The sequence below is a fragment of the Macaca fascicularis genome, chromosome X, assembly GCF_037993035.2.
Source record: "Macaca fascicularis isolate 582-1 chromosome X, T2T-MFA8v1.1".
Classification (NCBI taxonomy): Eukaryota; Metazoa; Chordata; class Mammalia; order Primates; family Cercopithecidae; genus Macaca; species Macaca fascicularis.
Genome location: NC_088395.1, coordinates 117804152 through 117814914, shown reverse-complemented (window position 1 = coordinate 117814914; position 10763 = coordinate 117804152).

The following is a 10763-nucleotide window of genomic DNA, read 5'->3' as shown; positions in this document are numbered from 1 at the left end:
AGGAAGCACATTGTACATGATGGGTGTTCAGTCTAAATTAGCCAAATCAGAAGTGCTAAGGAAGAGTTTGCTTCCTGTGCTTGGAATATCAGCTTATTTGATGGCGGTGTGCCTGTGTTAATTCTTTAAACCTGTCACTCCCAGTGCGTTCCAGCAGTCCAAAACTCCCATCACTCTTTAACCCTTTCCTTTGGTACCTGCTTAAAGGATCCAAGATTTATCCAGACATCAGGGTAGGAGCAAACCTCAGGGTGGGAGTAGACCTCTTACGTACATGAAGTGGGTGTCAGGTCTACACTCTCTGGGGTTTTGTTTTCTCACTGTCTGGGGAATGTAATGTGTTCTATTATCTTTTCCCACTCCCATCCCTTAGCTACTCCTCACTACCTTTCGTATTATCAAAGCCTTCAAGGTTCAGTTCAATTCTTTCATCTCATGAATCCTCTGCCCATGATATATCATTTGTAATACATCTTGCAAATATTCACACTTAACTCTACTACAAACTGGGTTGTACAGAATGGGAATGTTTCACTTCTGTTTCTCTTTCCTCCCACAAGGAGAATGGAAGCCATCTGAGAGCTAGGGACAATTACGTCTTTTTTCTTTTCTGCATCCTTGCGTTCCTTCAGGAAGTAAGCACTATGCTAAGCACTAGGGATACAGAGATCAACTTGACATAGTCTCTGCCCTCAAAATGAGACAAACACCTCAAATAAAGATTTAAAAGGAGTGCTCTGCCATTTGAGGTTGCTGGCCAGGGGAGGGTATTCAAGGTAGAGAAAAGGGCATATGGAAAGGTCTAGAGAAAGAAAAAGGCATGCCATGTTCTGGGGATGATTAGAGTGCAGTATAGTGGGAGCTTGACCACATGACAGGAAATAAGGCTGGAAGTGGAGTAAGGCCACCTCTAAAGAGCCTGGAAGCAATGTGGAGCCAAGGGAGGTTTCTCTATCAAAGCAGTTATCACATTTTATATCAACTACTGGTTCACTTTTCAGTTTACCTTACAACAGTGGTTCTCAACTGGGTGTGTTTTTGCCTACCAGGAGACATTGGCCATGTGTGTAGACATTTTTGGTTGTCACAACTTGGAGGAAGGATGTTACTGCCTTCTAGGGGTACAGGCCAGGGATGTTGCTAAACACTGTACAATGCACAGAACAGCCCCCACCCCAACACACATAACAAAGAATTATTCAATCCCCAATGTCAACAGTACTGTGGTTAAGCAACCCTGTCCTACAAGAACACTTTTTGTTCCTTGAGGGCAGGAACTGTGTCTCCAAGGCCGAGCAGGTTCTTAGATATTGTGAGTGCTTGAGTGATTAATAAATATTGAGTGAATGAAAGGGTGGCTGATGTAAGATCCTTTTCAGGGAAAAGTATGTGTCTAAATAAGTACTGCTCTGTTTAGTTACCCTCTTTCTCAACACATGTCCTGTATGTCTCTCTCCACCTATTAGAATATAGCTCCATGGGGGCAGAGACTCTAGCTTGTCCACTGTTGTCTCACTAGCAATGAGGTGAATGACTAGCAAATATTAGGTGCTCATAAATGTTTTTTGAATGAATGAATGATAGACTTGAAGGTTAAGCTTGGGGAAGCCAGGATTTGAAGTAGGTGGGACTTGTCCTTCTTCCCTGTTATGATGCAGAAAGGGGAGACTGACCTCTCTGAAAATCTTCTGTACTGAATTCCCCAAAACCTATGGGGTGGCAGAGAGTGATGTCTTTTGGACCATGACTTCTAATTTTTAGATGTTTGATTTTGGTGTGTTTTGGTATGGATTTTTTTGAGTTTATTCTGTTTCAGGTCACTAAGCTTCTTGAATTTTTAGGTTTATGTCATGACAAATTTGGAAAATTCATAGCCAGTACCTCTTCAAATATATTTTAGCCCCACACTCCTTACTTGTTTCTTCCAGAACTCCAATGATACACATGTTAGCACTTTTGTTATTGTCTTACAGCTAGCTCCCTGGGTCCCTGTTCACTTTTTTTCGGTCATTTTCTCTTTTTTTTTTTTTTCATGTTGGGTAAACGTTACAAACCTATCTTCAAGTTCACTGATTATACCCTCTGTTATCTCTACCATTGAGCCCATTCAGTGAGTATTTTTTATTTCAGTTATTGTGTTTTTAAGTTCTATAATTTCCCTTTGGTTCTTGTTAACATTTTCTATTTCTTTGCTGAGATTATCCAGTTTTTCCTTTGTTTCCAGAGAATTAGTAATTGCTTGTTGAAACCAACTAGCCCTGCCTCACATCACCTTGTTCAGTCTCTTTGCTGCTAGCTGGTAGTGGAGACTCAGCTCACTGCTAAGCTGAACCTGCTCTGATGGGGGAATAAGAGGACTAACTGTTTCTGCCAGGCAGGGGATAGAATATCAGCTCTCCACTCAGCCCCACTGAAACCCCAGAGGAGTGGTATGCAGTTGTGCCATTGATGTTTAGTTGGAATAGAGTGAGTATTGCCAAAAAAGGTTTTCTATTGTTAGGTAACCTTTTCCCCAGTCCTGTGGCTACAATGAACAGGCTTTACTTGGAACACTTTTTTTCATCTGTGCTTGTGGGACGTTTCAGGTTGGAGTCTTCTACAACATCCTATCTGAGATATGTGGGAGGAAAAAAGAAAACCCAGGGTATTCAAAGTTGTGTTGTTTCTCAGGTCCTTAGGTGCTTGGGTTGTCTGCCTTCTTCTTCCTATATTTCAGCCTTCTTATGTTTTTTTGTTGTATTATAGCCAGCATTTTTTAGTTGTAAGAGGGAGGACTGGGAATGAGGGTGGGGAATGGGACTCCTCTGTCTCAGCCAGAACTGGATGTCTGAGCCATGCATTTTAACCTTACTTCTTATTTCAGGCATCTGGATCAGGCCAGCCACCACCTGCTAGCAGAGGCTTAGGGATGTGTATGTAATAATCAGACTGGTGGTCAACTGAGATGTCTTACATTTCTGTTCACATGAAAGTTTTCATAGTGCTTTCCTATCCATGATTTTATTTGATCCTCATGACAGCCCAATGAGAAAAGTACTATTGTTATTATCTTCATTTCACACATGAGGAAACTGACACACCCAGAAATTAATTATCTCCAAGGTGTCAAAGCTGGCATTTGAGCCCAGGTCTCCAGGCTGTAATTTAGTTCTCCATCCATTGTACACTTTCTGAATGGCCACCAGCCTGATTTGCTTCTCACCAGCCTCTCTTTTGTCAATGGGCACCAGAGTTTTCCAGCATGCCTTCTGCCTCTGGGTTCCACCCTCTCTTGCTCTATATCTGATCTATGGAGCAGCAGTCCAGTCCATCAGTCAGCAGGGATTTACCAATGTCCAGAACTGTGACTACACAGTGAATGGATCCCAAAGAGCCATTTGGGCCTCCATCATCTCAGTCAATTCAGACTAGCCGGGAGGGGCTGCAAAGGGAGTGATGGTCAGTGTTCTGTAGATGTTGCAGCTGTGGGGATTTAGCAGAAATGTTAACTTGGGCCAGGACCTGTGTAGTCGCATAGTATTCTGTGCTTGGAGGGGCCCCACACCTAGTTTAATGTTCTGCTGTGGCTGTCTTGAAATTCCTAGTACATTTTGAACAAGAGGCCCCACATTTTCATTTTGCACTAGGCCCAGCAAATTATGTAGCTGGTTCTAGCTGGGGCCCATTGTAACCAGGCCTCAGGAAGCAGAGTTTATTCTCTCAGCAAAGAGCAGAGGAACCTGAAAAGTTATGGCCTTGAATGAAGCGTGAAATCTACTCCTTCAAATTTCACACCACACTCCCATTCCATTGCACTCAATCAGGCTCAGCGACCTGTGTTGTTCCCTGGGGAATGATTTCCCTGAGCTGGAAGTCCCACCACCTTGTCTCCAAGTCTTGGCTGAACTACTCAAACCTACAAGATTATTGTAACATCATCTTTCAAAAGAAACTTCTGTCAGATCAGAGAGAATACACTTGATTTATATATATATATATATATAAAATAAAATTTAATGTATATATAAATACATATATTCCCACTACATATTATCTCAGTTTTCATTGAATCATCTTTATATATTGAATTTACATATATACACACATTATATGTGTTAAATTTATATATATATCTGTTCCCACTACATATTATCTCCTTTTTCATTGAATTTTTTAAAGATTATTGTATTTTCACATGCAGTTGTAAGAAATAGTACAAAGAGATTCTGTTTACCCTTTTCTCAACTTTCCCCAATAATATTTTGCAAAACTTTAGTATAATATCACAACTAGGATATTGACACTGATACAATTCACCAGTCTTATTCAGAGTTCTCATTTTACTCATATTCATCTGTGCATATACATTTAGTTCTATATAATTTTAAACACATTAGGTTCATGTATCTACCATCAGAGTCAAGATACTAAAAAGTGCCATCACCTCAAAGATCCTTCATGGTATTGCCCTTTTATAACCACACCCACCTCCCTCCTGCAACACAGCTTCTCCCCACCCCCAAACCCTGGCAAATGCTAATCCGTTCTCCATTTCTAAAACTAGGACATCTGGGCTATTTCCAGTTTTTGTCTATTATGAATATAACCTTTGTTTTTGAACATGTGTTCTTCTCATGAATTCACAGCCACTTAAATGATTAATAAAGCAATATTTGTCAAGAAAAATCTTTTAATCCCCTATTAGTCAATGATTATTTTCAATTTAGGGGCAACATAGTCTAGGGGAAAGCAGGAGGTCTTTGGAGTTGGAAGAATTGCTTTTTAGAAGCAGGGGCTTCACAATTTCCTTCTTGTGTGGCCTTAGCCTGGTTACTTAACATAACCCCGAGCACCCAGCAGGTGCCCCCCTCTGATAATCAAGAAAAACACTATCTCTGCTACAGAGTTGTTTCTGTGAAGACTAAATGAGATAGCACAGTAAAGCTCCCAGTACTTTTAGGCTTTCCATACCTATTTAGTCTCTTCTCTTTTGGTACTAACTGAGGAGGGAAAGAGGAGAAGGAGTCTAAGATAGTGAAAAGTCAGAATTGTAAATTTTTAATGTAGTTTTAATACTCCAAAGTATTTATGATAAGGGAAAAATTGGACAGGAATAACCAGGATTTACAAGTAGCTTAATGAGATTTCTAAAGAGCTCTAGGAATGAACTGGGAAAACTCTTAACTAAGTCAAACAAGACTTTTCCCTATCTCTCACTGTCTCTCCCATCATGGAGGAGGCTTAATTAATTTAGCAGTTCTTTTTCTTTCAAGATCTGGCTATAACAAGCTATCACCTCTCTTAGTCCGATTTTTCAAAAATCCCAAATTAGTGGATGCCAGATGAATGACATATTATGGGGATTGAAAAAGAGTCCCTTCCCTCCATGTTAGACATTTTTCATATTTCTGTTTGCTTCTAACCCCCTCCCTATCTTTACTTCACCCTCCGGCTTAATTACAACTCAAGGCTGCCTCCTCTCATTTTGTTCTAATTCTATAAGCTTTCCCAGCTCTCAAAGAGTTGTTTATGCATACCTAGCTCTGACAAAGGGATACTATAATACCATCCTCCATGACTTCCACATTTAGGACAGTTTTACTTGGTTTTCTAAGCACGTGTGTGTGTGAGCACGCGCGCGTCTATGCACTCGCGTGTGTGGTAGGCTAATTTCAAGTCTCTTGCTAAGTTGCTACTGACTTCCATTCTGAATATCTCTGGAATTCCTTGCCAAGTATTTACTGCACATTTACTTGGTGCCTGGCTCTGTGCTTCACACTGTGGGGAGTATAAAAGTATGGAAGCTAGAGCTGCTGTCCTCAAGGAGTCTGTAGTCTGAAGAAATCCAAGCACACACATGAAACATTGAAGAATGATTAACGAGAACTCTGTGTGATATGATACTGACTCAAAGTGAGATGATTATTCAGAAAGAGTGCAGATCACTCAGGGAGGGAGAAGGCTTCATGGAGAAAGTAAGGTTGGAGAAGCAAGACCTGGGTAGTAAGACCTGGGTAGCAAGATAAGCAATACCTGGGTAGATGGAAGGGTGAGAAAGAGCAGTCACAGCCAGGGATACATCTTGAGTAAAAATATGGTGGTAGGGTTGAATCATGCTGGGAATCCAACCCCCATTAAAAATGAGTACCTGATCTGTGGCTTTGTTCTTAGTTGTTGCCTTGCATTATTTGGCTCCATCCCACATTACACAACACTTCCTGACCTGTGAGTTCTGGATCACCTCAATTCCTGACTTCTTGCCTTGTCTTCTGTCTGTGGCCTTGTCCACTCTCACCTGGTACCCTATGCTCAATTCTCTAGGGCTGACCCTTTCTCAGCTACAATTTATGCCTAAGACTTGGATGACATCTGTATCTAAAGTATTACCCTCCACCCAACCTTTTCCAGCCCTGAGTTTCCTACTCTAGCACCAGCCCAGTGGTGGTTATGTTTCTGAAAGTTTTGTCCAGCCCTAAGAAATGGAACACAAAGGCCAGCTAGACTATTGCCAAGTAGTGGTGAAACCAAGCTTTTGGTGGAGAAAGAGGTTTGATGACCAAGCAAAGGGGTATGGATTTGATACAGCCAAAGATCAGCAACCACTGTAACCATTTATTTCAACTACTAGGGACAGAGGTTTCCTTTGACTAATATTGAGAAACTAGAGCCCTTTTGTTGACAAGGCAAATGAGTTGCTTCCCCTGATTATAAAAAGTTCTGCTGACAGCCAGCGAAGCATATTTTTGTGTTAACCAGGCCAACAGAGAAGATATCCAACTTACTCTCTCCCAAAGTCTTGGTTGAACTCCACCCCAAGGCTATTTGGTTTGGAAGCTGACAGTCCATCCTCTTCCGTGGCTTCTGTTCACACTTTCACTGGCCTCGGAGGATTTCAAGCTAAAAAGAGGTAAGGACTGTAGTTAGCTAGCCAAAACCAAATGACACTACCCCACATGGCTGAGCCATACTACACCAATGTACAGCAACCCCCGCCCCTGCTAACCACTTGGCATACTTGGTGCAGCTGGCTTTTTTTCTCCCTCAGGGAACTCAGTTCTACAATCTAGGGATGGAAAATGCCCAATATAGGGGAAAATATTGGGCTGGGAATGAGGCTGGAGGAAGCAAAAGATCAGAATCCAAGACTTGGGTGAGGGCTGAGATGGAATTAACCAGAAGCTATAGCATCGTGGAGAAAGCAGCCACCAACTTGCTCCACAAATCCTAGGCTACCATATCAAAAGCATCCTTACCGCTATCCCAAGCTTTTAAAGGAGGTCCTTTTAAGATAAGTAAAATGTGCCACATTACCCAGATAATGGAACAAAATAGTAGTACAGACTGAAAACTTCCACAAAGCAAGCACATGACTGATTTTTAACTTATTGAGGGTGAGATCATGTTTCTTATTATAGGCTGCCATTATAACTCCAGCAACTAGCATAGTATCTGGTATATGGTAGGAGCTCAGTAAATGCTTATTGAATGAATAAGTAAATCACTGTAATGATAACAATAACAGCAAGTAACATTTGTTGAGCCTCAGTACTATGTCAGGTACTGCTCTAGGTACTTTATATGTATTAATTAGCTCGTTTAATCCTCACAACAACCCTCTAAAATAGGCCTGTTTTATTCCTATTTTATAGAGAAGGAAACCAAGGACTGGAAGGGCTGTGCCTTGCCCAAGAATATACAAGTAGCAAGCATCAGAGCTTTAATAAACAGTTATTAAGGGAAGGCAGGAACGCTCTGGCTATCTCTTGATCATTTGTGGTATCTTCGTAAAAATATGGTGGTAGGGTTGAATCATGCTGGGACTCCAACCCCCATTAAAAATGAGTACCTGATCTGTGATCAGGTTCATAATGATCCACCAAGTAGACTATGAGGCAGACCAAGGTGGCAATTCTTATCCTTTATTATTCTTTGTTATTTCCCCTGACTGGGATGCCATCCTCAGTCTCTTCCCTGATTCCTACATATGCACACATCATTATTTGGTTCATATTGGGATCCTACTCATTATTTAAGATCCAGTTCAAATTTCACCTCTTTTATAAAGGCTGCCTTGATTACTCTTATTAAAATAGTTCTCTCCTATTTTGGAACTCATACAACACCCATGGGCCATACCACTCATTTGGTGTTTGAAATCACATAGCATTCTGGTTAAGAGCCAGTCTTCAGAGTCAAACAGAGCCCAATTTAAATCTCAGCTCTGCCAATTTACTAGGTGTGTGGCTGTGGGCATGTTAATTAACCTCTCCATCAAGGAGCATGATCTTTGAACTGGAAAGAGAATTGAAGCCCAAGATAGATAAGGAGATAATAAGGGAGTCCTTAGCTGCCTTCAATGAGTTTCCAGGCCCACACAAATTACATTTGAGGCTGCTGAGAGAATGTGCAGATGTGATCACAGAGCCAGTCTTGGTAACCTTTGAGAAATTATGGCAAAAAGAAGACATGAGGGGTGCAAAGAGGCAGGGAAATATCCCAATTTTTAGTGAAGGTAGGTGGTGGTGGTGTGGGGTGCAAAATATAGATCCTGGAAACTGAAGACCAATGAGCATGGCATTTATCCTTGGCAAAAGTATAGAATGCACTGTTAAGCAGATCATTTGTGAGGCTTTAGAAAGGGAGCCAAATCACTACGGGTAAGCATGGGATGACTAAAAGCAAGTAATGCCTAAGTACATTTCCTTTTTGAAAAGGGTATCTAAAAGGATAGATCACTGGGATACCATAATGTATACCATAGAATAATGTATCTGGATTTCAGCAAGACATTTGAAAAAGTCTTATGATATTTTCATGAAGAAGATGGAAAAGTAGGAGCTGGGTGGTAGCAGGAGTTATATGGATTGTTTCAAGTTTGAACAACCTTATCAAAAGGGGAAGACTCTAAGGTTATGCTGCAGTATTCTGTCCTGGACCCTCTCATTCAATACTTTCATCAGTCTGATCAAATATGCATATAAAACATTCGTTGATATAGATCATGTATTCTCAGCGCGGGTGATATTGCTCCCAAGAGGGCAAAAATTGATTCTTGAAGAGTGAAAAAAATTTCTATTTTACATGAAACAGAGATATACATACAGCAAATAAACAGACAGCATATCTGTGGTATTAAAATTTCATGGAGAGAGATTGGGAAAAATATCTAAAAAGACTCTTTAGGAGTGTGATAATGATAAAAGATTGAGAAACATTACTATGAAGAATATGATTTTGTATATGAGGCTCAAGATAAAGAAAGATCTTAAGGAGACAAATTGAAATAAACAAGGCAATGGTTTTTGAGAATGAATACAAAGCCCAGCATCCAAGTAAAATTAAAAGTCAATTTTACAAACCTAGAATCAGGCACATAGTAGTAGTTCATGCCAGAAACAACAGAGGATTTCGATTAAGCTACGGGCTACACACTGAGTAGATTTATGCCCAAAAGACAACTAGAGTGGCAAAAAGTCTGGAAACCATGTCCTATGAGGCATGGTTTAAAAGAACTGAGGATATTTAGCCCAGAGGATGAATGACTTGGGGTGCCATGCTAGATATTTTAGAGGGCTGTCATGTGAAAGAGGAATTAGAAATTGTTTGTGTGAAGCTAATTTTTCCTCAACCTAAGGAAGATCCTTTTAACAGTTAGGAAATGATCAAATATGGAATAAGCTGTTTTGCAGAGGGATGGGTTTTTCAGACTGTCAGGAGGATATTTCTGCACTGAACAAGAGGATAGATGTGGCTTCTAAGGTTCCTTCTAATTCCCAGGTTCTGTGATTCCCTGCTAGATTTATAATTATGAAGGTGGAAAAGATGGCTAAAGAATATGAACCCAGACAAAACAGCCTCCCTTGATTTTAAAACCAAAATTCCACACCAGGGATATTTGCTTGAGGAATATCTCACTGTCTAGCTGATTTGGTTGCCAATATTTAAAGGCCTAATTCTCCTGAGCCCCTGTTTCCTTGTGCCCTACCTCTAGCTCAACTTCCATCTTGGCATAGAAGGTACAGAGGGAGTTGTAAGGAAATGCCAAGAAGGAGATCTCAGAGACCAGAGTTATAGAAATGCTCAGAACTGTTTTATGAAAACATTGGTATGGGCTGAGTGAGTGGAGACAGAACATGCTTCCTTTCCTTGTTGGGCTCTATGTGGCTCACCTGTTATCTCCAACCCCCACTTATCTCTTAGATCTTCAACTAGCCAGCAGGAGGGTTGGTGCAGGAGTAGGGGTAGAAGGTAGTAATTTCAGGTTCAAGGGTTAACAGTACACTGGTCAGGAAAGCTGAGGAATGAGATGATGAGTGTCTTTACAGTTTGTGAAAATGAAACAAACAAAACAACTTGAGAATCATGTTCCTGGAATTGTGTCCAAATGAAAGTCTCAGATTGAAGGGACCAGGACTTTGACTGTGATGTAGTACAGTATTTACAGGGGTCTTGCTTGGCCTTTCAGAGCAAAAACAATTATTTGCTCTCCTTTCACCTAACACTGCTGTGCAGAATCTCCATAGCCTGGTTGCTAGAAATTAGGGTTGTTATAGCTGCTGTGGAATAAACTCCATTCACTTTCCTCCTAACACTCCCTTCTCTCTGTCCTTGGCCAAATGTTACCTGTTGTTCCACGAAGTGACCTTTTCTTCGTTGCACCCCATTAGCTGCTCTTTCACTGACAGTCACTTGCTGAAGTCCTCACCACTATCACAGATCTGCCTACCAGGGCCATGTCTGTAGCCTAGCCCACATTAACTTTGCCAACACTTCACCATTTTTCT